At 43.0% G+C, this 15,226-nt stretch overlaps 1 protein-coding gene across 6 annotated transcripts in view; it reads right to left on the bottom strand.

The window, feature by feature from the left end:
- RALBP1 (ralA binding protein 1) overlaps positions 1-9,253 on the bottom strand; it is a 100,137-nt gene extending 90,884 nt beyond the window's left edge. Inside the window, exons 1-2 of one of the 6 annotated variants that reach the window (XM_054723893.1) lie at positions 8,674-8,846; positions 1,404-1,489 (exon numbers count right to left, since the gene is read on the bottom strand). The gene's annotated coding sequence lies outside the window, so the exon portion shown is untranslated. Of the gene's footprint in view, positions 1-1,403; positions 1,490-8,196; positions 8,308-8,673; positions 8,847-9,188 lie in introns of those variants that run through there. The other 5 variants (XM_054723895.1, XM_008161395.3, XM_054723894.1 and 2 more) reach the window with 5 other exon arrangements.
- Positions 9,254-15,226: the final 5,973 nt, after the last annotated feature.

The following is a 15,226-nucleotide window of genomic DNA, read 5'->3' as shown; positions in this document are numbered from 1 at the left end:
CTCCCAGAAAGAAAGCAGATATTCAGCATATACCACACTGTTTTTATAAATGGTTTAGGCACAGTGAGCCACTCTTACACATTTAGGAAAGGTTTTATATATAAGGAACTTGAGCAGTCAAGTTCCCAGATGCCAGCCAAGGGCCAAGGGGCCAACCGTACAAGCAGGCCTTTCTAAAGACGGCAGTTCCAGGCCTGCTATCGTATTTCTGCTCCAGCACTATGTGATTTGTTAAACTATCCTCATGAATGACTCTGATAAAAATTTAAAACACAAAAAGTAAAATCATCTCTCACAAAAAAAGATCACTGCAAATCTTATTTTAAAATCTAATAAAAGAAATAAAGAGCTTTCTCTCAAATTTTTAAGTTTACAAACTGAAATGGGAGAGAAACAATCCTTCAGACAAAGCAGATTAAGTTTGAAGGGTTTCACATCATTAGCAATGAAATCTTTCCCATGATAATATGTTTGAAGTTTTATGGCTGGTACCCAGTAAAAATGCAAACTAGTATTCACATTTACAGCCTTGACAGTAATTTCTCATGCACATCCTCACAGACCAAATGTCATCCAATTTAGTTATGTAATCAGTTCCTTCAAATCCCCTAACATTTGTTTAAGGCTGTACTTTAATAGAGATTTTACTCTTAATTTAGGTTATTTTCTTTCTGTATCCTTCTTATATAGAATCAGCTTTCATCTATTTTAGTTTCTCTCCTACCCCCAGGTGCTTATCCAAACTTTTAATTAGAATCCCATATGCCACTCACAGAAATTCAATGAATGACACAGTGAGTTAATGTTTTTCACTCAGCTTCCCAACATTCTCAGTGTTACTGATTAAAACATGCCTAAGACATGTTTGTAAAATCAGTTTTAAAAATATGAAATTCTAAAGTTCTTCATAATGAATATGAATGAGTTTTTAATGCTGATAAGTATTACATGATTAATAACATGAAAACAAAATAATTTAACAAGTTATTTTAGGAGACTGGCATAATATAATATGTAAAATCAACCTCCAGATGAGACCAAAATATAAAGAGCACAGATTATGTCTATTATTTAAAATGAAAATTCAAACTCTTTGAGGATTAGAGTGTCAGGTGCTAGAAAATAAACAGCCAAAACATATTGAACCTAGCAGACAAATAATTTCACCATCAGCCTACAAGGTTAGAAAGGCTGGAAAGGACCAAATTCAGTTCTACAAACAGCTGCCCAAATAAAATAATATATTTGTATATTAAGTATTGGGAGAAAACCCACACTGGATTCTTGCCTTTTAACAAAATCCAAAGTGTTGTCACTAGCAGTCATTCTAATACAGAGGACAAAAAAAAAAAAAAAAAAAAAAGTTTTCTTATAAAAAATAATAAATACCATTTGGTACCTACCAGTGAAACAGAACATTTTTACAGGGATGATATATCCTTTGGTGGGGGGCAGGCCTCTTTTCTGCCACATTTCATAATCACAGGCTCTACCAAGTAAATCTTAAATTAGAACTTAAGGAGTGGGGGAGGAGGACAAAAAACTTTATTTAATAACCTTTTTAAAAGCACACCACTAGAATAATTTAGGAGAGGAACCAAGATGGCGGCATAGTTAAACAACTAATCTGCTGCCTCACACAACAATTTCAAAAATACAACTAAAAGACAAAAACGTCTACCACCCAGAACCACGGGAAAGCTGGCTGAGTGGAAGATTTACAACTAAGAAGAGAAAGAAGCACAATCGCTGAAAAGCTGAGGTACGGAGGCACGCGAATCGGGCCGGCGGCGGGCGGCTGGGTGCGCGGCTTTTCTTCAACCCGCAGGGAGACAAGCTCCCGATCACTCTGAAATCCAGTTTCTGGGGACACTCGGGGGACCCAGGCACCTACGGGGAGAAGCTGGACTCTCGGCCATCGGGTCGGAAAGTGAGAGTGACTTTTTTGCAGTGGTGCGCCCAGCAATCATTGTTTACTGCGCTGGAGCACGGGGCGCAGGGACTTGGAAACGTGGAAAGGCAGAGACGGCTGACGGCAGCCATCGCCGTTGGCCACGCCCCAGCCTAGTGACGTCCTGAGACCCCACCCAGCCCTGAGGCCCCGCCCTGAGGCCCCGCCCCGCACATTCTACAAACCCGCCCCGGCTCCACACAGCGGCTTTTGCATATAAATGGCCTGTTCTGGAGCAGCTTAACCAACTGCAGCTCCAGTCAGACTGCTCCAAAACCGCCCAAGCAAAGGAGGAGAAAACTAGCCCTTGCTGTAGCTCCTGCTGGGGGACACACAGTAAACAAGGGTACACCAAGAGTGTCCACCTCAGGTATCTGGGAGGCTGACCCGTTGAACCAATAGGACACCTAGTACACAAAACTACCCTACCAACTTAGGGAAGCAGAGAATATGAGAAGGCAAGGAAACAGATCACAAACCAAAGAAATGGAGGAGAACAAGCGACTGGACATAGAGTTCAAAACCACGGTTATAAGGTTTTTCAAGAATTTCATGGAAAAGGCTGATAAATTCCATGAGGACCAACTAGAAATTAAACATACACTGACTGAGATAAAAAATATTATACAGAGACCCAAAAGCAGACTAGAGGATTGCAAGAATCAACTCAAAGATTTGGAATACAAAGAGGCCAAGGACACTCCTCCAGAGAAGCATGAAGAGAAGAGAATTCAGAAAGTTGAAGATAGTGTAAGAAGCCTCTGGGACAACTTCAAGCGTACCAACATCAGAATTATGGGGGTACCAGAAGAAGAGAGAGAGCAAGATGCTGAAAACCTATTTGAAGAAATAATGAACGAAAACTTCCCCCACCTGATGAAAGAAATAGACTTACAAGTCCAGGAAGCGCACAGAACCCCAAACAAAAGGAATCCAAAGAGGACCACACCAAGACACATCATAATTAAAATGCCAAGAGCAAAAGACAAAGAGAGAATCTTACAAGCAGCAAGAGAAAAACAGTTAGTTACCTACAAGGGAGCTCCCATACGATTATCAGCTAATTTCTCAACAGAAACCATGCAGGCCAGACGGGAGTGGCAAGAAATATTCAAAGTGATGAATAGCAGGAACCTACAACCAAGACTACTCTACCCAGCAAAGTTATCATTCAGAATTGAAGGGCAGATAAAGAGCTTCACAGATAAGAAAAAGCTAAAGGAGTTCATCACCACCAAACCAGCATTATATGAAATGCTGAAAGGTATTCTTTAAAAAGAGGAAAAAGAAGAAGAAAGATAAAAATTATGAACAACAAATACATATCTATCAACAAGTGAATCTAAAAGTCAAGTGAATTAAAAATCTGAGGAACAGAATAAACTGGTGAACTTAATAGAATCAGGCATAGAATGGGAGTGGATTGATAATTCTCAGGGGGAAAGGGGTGTCTGTGTGGGGAGTATGGGAAGAGACTGGACAAAAATCATACACCTATGGATAAGGACATCAGGTGGGGGGGGAGGTAAGGGAAGAGGGGGGGGGGGTAGGAACTGGGTGGTGGGGAGATATGTGGGGAAAAAGGAGAAACAATTGTAATCTGAACAATAAAGATTCATTAAAAAAAAAAATAAAAAAAAAAAAAAAAAAAAATAAAAGCACACCACTAGTTACAATAGAAATTGGCTACAAGTATCCAGTCCATGATCCAAAGCAATGCCCTGAGGCACCCAGAGCACCTCTCGGTCACAAACTCATGGAGGAGCCATGGGGTCATCTTGAATTTGAGGGAAACAGAGCAGTACAACAGTCTCCCCCTTATCCACAGTTTTGCTTTGTGGTTTGCTACCCACGGTAAACTGTGGTCTGAAAATACTAAATGGAAAATTCCAGAAACAAGCAATGCATAAGTTTTAAGCTATACATCGTTCTGAGCAGTGTGATAAAAACTCATGCCATCTGGCTATGTCCTGCCCAAACTGGGAACAGAAAGGAACTTCTTCAAACTAATAAAGGACATCAGTGAAAAATCCACAGTAGCATCAGACTTAATGGTAAAAGATTATAAGCTTTCCTCCTAAAATGAGGAACAAAACAAGGTTTGCTCTTTCCACTTCCATTCCATGTTGTACTGAAAGTTCTAGTCAGGGCAATTAGGCAAGAAAAGAAATAAGTAAATAAATATATGGTATTTATATTAGAAAGGAAGAAGTAAATATCTCTCTATTCACAAATGACATGACCTTATATAGGAAACCCAAAAGAATACACAAGGAAACCATTGAAAATTACAGGACACCAGGTGAAGATAGAGTAAGAAAATAAACCCTGGCCAGGTGGCTCCGTTGGTTGGAGCGTCGTCCAGTACACCAACAGGTTGCAGGTTTGATCCCTCGATGTTTCTCTCTCACATCTCTCTCTCCTTTCCTCTAAAAATCAATGGAAATATATCCTCAGGTGAGGATTTAAAAAAAAACACACAAAAAAAAAACAGAAATGAAGTCCTGCCAAATGCTACAATATGGAGGAACCTTGGAAACATTATGCTAAGGAAAGGAAGTCAGTCACAAATGATCACATATATGATTCCATTTATGTGAAGTGTCCAGAGTAGGCAACTCCAGAGAGACAGAAAGTCGATTAGTGGTTGCTAGTGGGTGGGAGAGGGGGAATGGTGAATGACTGATAATGAGTACTAAGTTTTTCTTTCAGAGTAAAATGTTCTAAAATTTATTGTGGAGATGGCTGCACAACTCAGTGAGTATACTAAAAACCACTGCATTGTAAACTTCATTTTTTGAAAAATATATTTATATTGATTTCAGAGAGAAAGGAGAGGGAACGAGAAAAACAGCAGAGAATCATTGATTGGCTACCTCCTGACAACCACTGCTGGGGACAGAGCCCCAAACCTGGGCATGTGCCCTGACCTGGAATCAACCATGACCAGTCCACTGAGTCATTTGTAAACTTTAAGAGGATAAATTTTATGTTATCTTAATTATATATCAACAAAACTGTTAGAAAAAAGTAGTCTCAAGTCTTTGCCATGTTAAAAATCCCTCCTTTAACCTTTTATTACCCCCTTCTAATACCTCCTTCTATTCTTCCCCTCACAGCTAAGATTTGCTTATTCTTGAAGTAGTCTACATTTGCTTTCTCAGTCTCTGACCATCCCACCCCTCCACCCCCCGCCAATTAAAGGAAACCTAGCTTCTTTCCTGATTGTTAGCATTAAGAAGGCTACAAAACTATTATCAAATTCAATAGAATATTGCATTATTAAGGTTCTACCTTAATAATCCTTGTTTAACTAAAGTTCTCACAGCATTTGAAATACAGCTTCCTTTTTTAAATTTTTATCTTTTCTAGAGTTGGTTATGAAGTATAGCTTCCTTTTAAAATGATCCATTTGGGTTTCTACGACATTTTCTTATGGTTTCCCCACAACTGGAAACACTTTGGCAATTCCTTTTCCAGTTCTCCTATCTGGCTTTACGGGTTTTTCCTCCATGCCCTATTTCCAGAACTATTATCCATCAGTAAACTCTCCCTACTTAGTGTCATCAAAGGCTTCAGCTACCACTTATAATACGCACAGCCTGATGATTATCTTATCAAGACCTCTCTTGTACTCCAAACCCACACGTCCAACTCTGCAGTAGGGGTTTCCACCTGGATGCTTCCTAAATAACTTCCGCTCGATATATTCAAAAGCAAAATACTGTTCCTCCCCAAATGTGGACCTCTTCCAGAATTCCGTCTCAGTATACTTTACCATTGTTTATTCCATCACCCACATTAAAATCCACGTCATCTTACCCTATTATTTCTCATTTCCCAAATCTATGAATTCTACCTTCTAAATATTTGTGGTATTAACCTATTCCACTGTGTCTCCATTGACACTACCTTTGTGTAGGCCCTTATCTGTCACCTCAATTATTACAAAAACTTCTAACCAGCCTTTCTGCCTGCTGCCTTATCTTCCCATTATCCCTTCTGAATTTATACTCTACAATACCAAGAATGATCTTTCTAAATAAAACCCCTATCGTGACTCTTCCCTGATTAAAAATCAATAAACTCTATTACTATCTATGGGAAAAGATTTCTAGAACCCTTAGAATGCCAAATACTTGAGGATCTATCTGTGCAGCCTCATCTTCTGCTACTTACCATAAACCCAATAAACCCAATGATATAGCGGTAGAGAGCAACTTTCCATTCATAAAGATGGACCATGTTCTCTCTCATCAAGTCCAACTTTCCCTCTGTCTTAAGTTCCTTTCTTCCTTCAGTCACGCCTAAGTTTAAGGAGCTAAGGTATAAAGAACCTGATATAATGCTTAACACACAGCAGGTGGTTAAAATAGGTTGTGCTGGCTTAAGCCTCTCGTTTATCCTGTCTCAATGACCCCATTTACTTACAAAGTAAACTTGAAATCACTTCAACTGTATACAAGACTATCCATAATTTGGTTCTGCCTAGCTCCCCAATTTCATGCTTTGCCACCAGCCTATACTCTCTCTAGCTATACTTGCAGATCCAATTCACTATTTAAGTTTAGACGCCTGTGCTTCTCTGCTCACAGTTCCTTCTACCTAAATGCCCATCTGTCTGTATACTTTCTATGCCTATACTTAAATGTTTTCAGCCCTCCTAAATATACTTTTTCCTTACTACTGACCCCTTCCTCAACCTCTCTCTTCCCCTTAAGAAACTGACCACTACCTCCTTCTCCTTTCTACACCCACTGTACCTCATACTTTCTACAATTAAAGCAATCTTAAAAACATACTGTACTTGTTGACAATTCAAATGAGATAGTCTTACCACTCTGAAGGCAGGGGCACTGCCTCTTCACCTAGTACAGTTGCTACCCAGTAATTCCTCTATGATCCACATTTCCCCTTATTCTCTCCACATATACTATTGTGATTTTTCTTTAAAAAAAAAAAAAAAAAAAAGAACAGCCCTAACCGGTTTGGTTCAGTGGATAGAGCATTGGCCTGAGGACTGAAGGGTTCCAGGTTCAATTCCAGTCAAAGGCACGTGCCCGGGCTGTGGGCTCAATCCCCAGTAGGGGCATGCAGGAGGCAGCAGATCAATGATTCTTTCTCATCATTAATGTTTCTCTCTCTCCCTCTGCCTTCCTCTCTGAAATCAATAAAAATATATATTTAAAAAAAATAAAAATAAAAATAAAAAAGAACATACTTTTGGGTTACGTCCAGGACCCAATCTCTTCTGGACAAGCAAACAACTGTGCAAATACAACTGTACAAATTAAAGTTAATATGCATTTTCTGATACCACTTCTTTCTCTAAATTAGGGAATAAGTGGTCCCTGAAAGATCTAAAGTGAGAAATACTATTTTAAGGTGTGGTACACTGCTTGAAGATACTTTGTTTAAAGAATTCTCAATGGTTACTGTTAAACTTGCCTACCCCACTTCAACCATGGGTCACTTGGAAAAGTGAGAACCGCTCCACTAATTCCCTCCTACTGCCAATACAGCTTACAGCAATTATTCACCTTCGGGAAAATACTCAGAAAGGAATGATCAAATCACCGAGACAACTCAAAAGGCAGAAAGTGAGGTTACCTCCTCATTCACCGTCCCATTTAGGAGTGCTGCCTCCTGGATCACCAAGCCAAAAGTGGGCCTATTCCTTATCACCACTTAACTATTTTGTGAATAACTGCCAAGTAGGAAGGAATGCTGCCCAAAGTGTTCCAGCACTGGACATGCCCACTCCACTAAACAAAACAAAAAAAATCAGGGAAGAGCTTTTCTAATGAGGCTAGACAGTGTGTGAGCGCACTGTCCAAACGACTGTACCGTACTCCTTTTGTACGCACATGCAAGCCATCTCGAATTAACATTTTAATTATCTTCAAGAATTCTATTAGGCCCGAGGGGAATAATGATGCTTGCTCAAGAGGGAGGCTCTGTAGTAATGAATTCCCGAACTTGAAACAGCATGATTACTTCAGGTAAGACTGGGGTGTGGAATGTTTTGTAAAACCTGTTTTACAACGATTAAACACACACACACACACACACACACACACACACACACACACACACAAATAAAACAGCTGACCTCAACAACAGCATTTTGGCAAAAGCACAGGTGGAAATGTGCTGTGAAAGTAAGTCTCAGCCCCAGATCTGTCCATCCATCCCACTGAAACCTGAACTAAGGACCGCAGCATGCAAAGGAGCCCACTGCTTACACGCCAGCGGTGGGCAACACCAAGAGCCTGCTCCCGGGCCACTGGGAACGCTTTGGAGACGGGTCAATATTCCGGGTGCGACGGGAGAACAGTGTAGTTACATAAAAGCCCGAGCCCCCTCTCTTCCGTTCCGAGGTGCCCAAGAGCTGCCCTGAGGCCTGGAGCCCCTAGGGGGGGAGGGGGCTCGGTTCCAGGCGGTGCTCCTCCAGACCTCGAGCTCCAAATTACCAATGCGGCTGCCACGAGGGAGGCCCGGCCGGGAAGTGGGAGGAACGCACCGCGAAGGGCGAGAACTGAGGAAAAGCCGGCCTGGGAAGAACCCGCACTAGGGGCAGCCACGCCCCCCACCCCCAACTCCAGCCCAGCCCCGCAGGCTGCCTGACAGACGCTACTGCGAGGCGGGTGCGGAGAGGGCTCCCCGGGCACGCGAGGGGGGCGCACTGCGACCCCTGTGCGCCACCGCTGCCCCTCACTAACCTGTGCCCGCCGCCGCGCGACCGCCCACCCGCGCCGCAGCCACCGCCTCCTCGCGCTCACGCTGCCGCCGCAGCCACCGAAGCCTCCTCCTGCGCTGCGCCCCTGGCCGGCCTCGGGCGCCCCATTCTCACCCCGCCCTGCCTCCGCCTGTTTACAATGATTGGGACGAACAGGACAGGCTGGCCCAGCGCGCAAGCGCATTCCCTCCTCCCGCCGCAGCCGGCTTCCAGGGTCCTCCACTCTGCGGTGACGGCTAAGGCCGACCTGGGCACACGCCCGGTGCCCTCGCGCGGGGTGCGTCGGGAGACGTAGTTCTCGGAAACCCAGAGCCCAGTCTACAGGAGGGCCCTTTGTTAAGGAAGCACACTACAACTCCCAGGAAGCACCGCACGTCCTGCGGCCCTGAGGCTCGCGGAGGAGACTGAGGGAGCGCGCGAAAGAACGCGCCGCGCTGGTGTCCTGGAGGCGCCTGCGCAGTTCCTGGTCTTGGGGGACTGGGTGGGACGTACACCTACCGCCGCTTATCTTGGTTTGGGGGTAGCGCCTCTTCACGCTCTGGCCAGGCTGTTCCTCAGCTACCGCAGACCAGACCCTTTGTGCCAGCGGCTTCAGTCGTCCTAACCAGTTAAACCAGCCTAGAAGGCCGGCCCAGCCTGTGACTGGGTGGGACATCTTCCCGGCCGCCGGCTGGGTGCGGCATCTTTGCCTTGGGGCGAGGACTCCTTCTCTGAGGGCTGTTGGTTAAAGAAAGCGTCGTGGGCCCGTGAGGAAAGACATGAAGCCCTGGACCATCCTCAGAATTTAAAAAAAAAAAAGCCAAGCGCGTTTGACTCAGGGAATGGAGCATGGGCCTGTGGACTGCAGGGTCTGGGTTTCCATTCCCGGTTGATCCCGAGCAGGGGGCGTGCAGGAGGCAGCTGATCAGTTGTTCTCTCTCATCAGTGATGTATCTCTCTCTCCCTCTCCCTTCCTCTCTCTGAAATCAGTAAAAATATATTTCTTGTAAAAATCGGTATTGACAAGGGTCGGGTTTGCTCTTCCGCCACCTTCTTTGGTTCAACATTTACAAAGAAACATCTGACTTAGAACTTAGAATTGCGCAGTGCATCTAGAGCTTGCAAACAGAACTAGGAATCACTAGGAAGAGTGGAAATAAGGAGTTCCTCCAGAAGTCCTTCATTAAGTCTTAAGGAATTGTTCTGCTAATGCATGGCTGGAAATCAGGGATCTTTTGAAATGTTCTTGTTTTATAAAGTTTGGCAGCTTAGTAAGGGAAATACGATTTGGGATAGATAGTCCTTCCCAACGCCTTCCATTCCTACAGTCGATACTCTCTTTAGAACCTCCTTGCCTATTTAATTAGACCTCTGTAATCCATCTTGCACTCTGCCTCTCAAAGCAGCGTCCCTCAAATCTGACAAGAGGTGAAGTCAGATTTGAGGGACTTACCCAGTGAAGTCAGCCCCCTCGCCTGACATTCAAGAGCCTCCCACAATTAGACACCAAGACACTCTTCTGACTGCTTGCAGAGCTTTCTTGTTCTCCCTCTGGCAACAAAAGTGTCCTCCGGTTACTAAGATGGGCAACTCCCCATACGCTTTGCCTCTGGCAACACTAACTGGGCCAAAGGTAGACACTGTCTCAAGTTGGGGCATTTTTGAGCCCTTGCTTGAAATTGTTATATGGACGTAGACATGGAAGGGGGGAGAGGTTTTTCCTGAGGTAACTGGAAGGTGAACATCGTGGGTGGTTAGCATGGTGGTGTGCCGGGGGAGGCTAAATAGCCATCTCAGATGGTGGTTTAATTGAATTTATTTAAGGGAAGGGCATGGGGGATGAGCTATCTAAAGGGAAGGGCTGCACCCAGCCAAGGGGACACTGGGTCCGTGATGGCAGCCCCCAGGGGCTGGAGTCTTACATGCAGTCACTGGTGGGAAACTTGTCATCAGTGGGTCTGGGGCTGAGCTGGCGGGTTGGAATGTGAAAGGAATGCAGGTGTGCGAGCAGGTGCCTTCAGGCAGTTTTCATGCCTTGTGTGGTCTTACCCCTGGTGTCCAGTGAGTTTTTCCTGCTCTTTGTTCTGTGCCCGGGAAGCTAACTAATGGCCCTTAAGGATTGTATTGCCCTGTCGGCCTAGCAATAACGGCTGCTGGCCATGTTCTTCATAACGTCAACAGGCCCGTCTACAGTAGGAATGAATGAGGCCAAAGCGGGGAGAGGCAGGTGATGTGGACAGAAAGGCAGAGAAACCAAGAGCTGGCAGCATGAAAACTGGTTTCCGTTTCGGAGGCCATCGTCTTTATAACTCGTCTTTGAGTGCTTTGAGCATGTGAGCCTAGCTGGGTGAGCTGATACGTTTGTTTATTTTTTATTGTTTAGGACTCATTGGTGTGGTTATAGAACATACTTGTTTTTTGCCTCCTGCGTCTTCATTCCTCCCATTGAAGCCAGGCAGCATAATCAGACCCTCGAGCGGCTGAGCGTTTCGGAGATGGTCATGGAACCCAATCAGAACCAATGAGCCCCACAGAGACTTCACTTGAGGTTTGTAGTAAGTTGTTTTTCTGGTGTGGTGTAAGTACATGAAGTCTAAATACGTGCAACCATTTTGCTCCTACAAGAGGCAAGCCTGAAGGAGACGGGTTTAAGGGAAAGGCACCAGCGAGCCTGAAGGTGAAGTCAGTATTGTCAAATGAGCTCTGGAGAGGAGAAGAACCTTGTTTGGTGGCATCATTAGAGGTGCACTATCAGACCTCGCCTGTTTGACCTACAGCCTAATGTCCACACTGTTTAGAACAGGGGTCCTCAAACTTTTTTAAACAGGGGGCCAGTTCACTGTCCCTCAGACCGTTGGAGGGCCGGACTATAGTTTAAAAAAAAACTATGAACAAATTCCTATGCACACTGCACATATCTTATTTTGAAATAAAAAAACAAAACGGCAAAAACACCTGCATGTGGCCCGCGGGCCGTAGTTTGAGGACGCCTGGTTTAGAATGATGTCATAAATGTCCTGTTGTTTAGGCAGGTTTGTACTGGGGGTGTTCTGTGACTCAAAACTCTAAATGTCCTAATTCTGTTGGATTTCTTTACATGACACTGAAAAGTGCTGACGAATACAAATTAATACTTAAAAATAAACTGTGGAAGAGACTTTCGGCTATGGCTATGTGACATGGCCAACAATTCCTCTAACACAAGCAATTTTCAATCGGTGTGCTGCAAGAATTGTTAAAACATGCAATAACTGACTAGTCAGGGGCAGACCTGTTTTCCCTTAGACTGTCAAATAAAAAAAATGACGACAGCCAACAACACAATAGCCATTGGTGTGAATGAATCAATATTATATTATTTTGTTAGATTGGCAAAAAAATATATACTTTTTGGTGTGCCAAAGAATTTTAGTAATTAGTTTAGGTGTGCATGAAAATCACTGCTCTACACACAAAATTTCAAATGTTTGGATGTCAGTTACTAATGTCACCTTAGCCAAAGCATGTCACAAGCCAAACCCCAGGATGTAGAAATAGACTCCACAAAAATCTGTGGTCACTTATTTGCAATCTATGACAAGAACTCTCGAAGCTCCTTGGCTTCTGAGGGGATGATTGTTTACCCTCCAAGGATCTGTAAATTACCGTGAAATGACACCTTTTTCTGAACCAGCTGCTTCAGGTAGTTGGCTAGCACTGTGAAAGTAAATCCAAGAACAAAAATCATAAGTATGTTCACTGTTCCGATTACTGATAGAGTGCCTGGCACAGAATAGATGCTTAGTAAGTTTTTGTACAGTAAAGCTGCTAAAACTCTCAGTAGCAAGTGATGGAATTCCATTTTGCTTAAACAAAAAAGGAGAATTTGCCCAGCTGGAGTGGCACAGTTGGTTGAGCATCATCGTCTCGTGCTCCAGAAGGTTGCCAGTTTGATTCCGGTCAGGGCACAAACCTGGGTTGTGAGTTTGATCCCTAGTGGGCCGCAAACAGGAGGCAGCCTAGCGATGTTTCTCTCTCACATCAATGTTTCTCTCGCATATTGATGTTTCCCTCTCTCTCCCTCACTTTCCATCATCCCTCCTTCCCTCTCTCCCTTCTAAGTATGTCCTCGGGTGAGGATTAAAAAATAAAAGGAGAATTTATTGGCACACATAACCAAGTCCAAGATACTCCAGGCACAGCTGGTTCTTGGGCCTCAAATGCATCATCAGGATTCTTCTTTACCATCTTTTGGTTCTTTCTTTGTGTTGGGTTTATTTTCTGGTAGACTCGCTCCATGTAGTAACAAACACACCAAGTTTATATTCTTGGATAGTGTACCCTACAACTGTATATGTCTTCTTCCTCTGCTTGAAATAATAACATCTGCTACTCGTTGACTTGACTATTCTGTGCCAAGCACTGTACATTTAAGTTAAATGTATGTTTACTTTCAGTGAAATAAATATTTATATCACATAGTGATTAAGATCATGGATTCTAGAGCCAGTTTGCCTGGATTTTACCCTATATTTATACAAATCCCAGATTATGCCAAATAATTTATAGTTAATCTAGAATGCAGTTTAATTATTGTGTTTGGATGTTCTTTGCAATGACTCAAATTAACAATGAAGCTATACTAAATGATGCGACTCAAAGTTTGGTGGGGGAGGGGGTGATGGAAAATGATTTATTTATTTTTTGTTTACACTTCTGCCAAATTCTTCTTTCTCACTGAAGTTGAAATAGCATTATCTCTAAAACTTCCCCTTTCCTTCAGAGTTTTTGAAATAGCTTATCAAACCCCTCCTTAAAAGCAAGCATGGTAAGGCTTTCTTCAGCTCCAAGAAACCACCAAAATAACATGCAGTAGTCCTCCTTCATCCATGGTTTTATTTTCTGTGGTTTTAGTTCCCTACGGTCAACAGTGATCTGAAAATACTAAATGAAAAACTCCAGAAGTAAACAATTTATAAGTTTGAAAGTGCATGCTGCTCTGAGTAGCATGATGAAATCCTGCTCCATCCTGCCAGGACGTGACTCAGGACGTAACTCATCCCTTTGTACAGTGTATCCACACTGTATACACTACCTGCCCCTTAGTCACTTAGTTCCCATCTCTGTTATCAGATTGACCATTGTGGTATCTCAGTGCTTGTGTTCAATTTTACTTAGGTCTACCCCAAAAGCCATTCACATAACTTTTATTACAATATATTGTTATAATTGCTCTATTTTATTATTATTTATTATTTTTTAATCCCTTAGTGTGCCCAATTTATAAATTAAACTTTATCATAGGTATGTCTCCATAGGAAAAAGCACAATGTGTTATAGGGTTCTTTGGTACTATCTGTAGTTTCAGGCATTCAGTGGGGGTCTTGAAATGTATCCCTCACTAATGAGAGAGGACTACTGTATATATAAAACATATATGTGACTGACTGGGCAAGTCCAGTTGGGATGACTGTGAGATGACCTTCACCTATAGACACAGAATTAACGTGTAACTATACTGTCATCCAGGCCACAGTACTCTAATGTGTCCACAAGGATAAGAGGAATACTGTCAAAAACTTTGCAAAAATCTGTATACACAATGAGCAGGCATAATTAGACTAAGTAATGGGGCACAAATTAGTTGGAATTTGATTATTGGCTCTAATTTCTATATGCCAGGGTTCAACAAACTTTTTTTTTAAAAGATACATTTGTATTGACTTCAGAGAGGAAGGGAGAGAGAGAGATACATCAATGATGAGAGAGAACTATTGATTGGTTGCCTCCTGCATGCCCCACACTGGGGATTGAGTCCACAACTGGGCATGGTGCCCTGACCAGGAATTGAACCGTGACCTCCTGGTTCATAGGTCAAAGTTCAACCACTGAACCACATAGGCCAGGCAACAGACTTTTTATTATGGGGCCAGAAAGTAAGTTGTTAGGTTTTTTGGGGGGGCCATATGGTCCCTGTTAGAACTACTCAACTCTGCTGTTGTAATGCAAAAGTAGCCAAAGACAACATATAAACAAATGAGTGTGGCTATGTTCCAAAAATTCTTTATTTGGAAAAACAAGTGGAGGTGCTTTGCTAACTTCTGCTCTGTGAACATATATTCTTACCTCATTTGCAAAAATGGTCCTAATGCTAACTACTTTGTAAAGTTGTTATGGCACTTATAGAAAATAATATGATGGATCTTAAAAGTTCTTTAACAAATTGTAACTAGCCCTGGCCGGCTTGGCTCCGTGGATAGAGCGTCAGCCTACGGACTGAAGGGTCCCAGGTTCGGTTCCGGCCAAGGGCACATGCCTGGGTTATGGGCTCCATCCCCAGTGGGGGGGGGGTGCAGGAGGCAGCCAATCAATGATTCTCTCTCATCATTGATGTTTCTATCTCTCTCTCCTTCTCCCTTCCTCTCTGAAATCAATAAAGAAATATATTTTTAAAAAATTGTAACTATGTGTGGTGATGGATGTTACCTAGACTTATTATGGTGATCATTTTGCAATATCTACAAATATGGAATCATGTTGTACACCCAAAACTAAGATAATGTTACATGTCAATTCTA

Source organism: Eptesicus fuscus, chromosome 12 (genome assembly GCF_027574615.1).
Source record: "Eptesicus fuscus isolate TK198812 chromosome 12, DD_ASM_mEF_20220401, whole genome shotgun sequence".
In the NCBI taxonomy this organism is placed as follows: Eukaryota; Metazoa; Chordata; class Mammalia; order Chiroptera; family Vespertilionidae; genus Eptesicus; species Eptesicus fuscus.
This window is presented reverse-complemented; position numbering and strand designations above follow the sequence as displayed.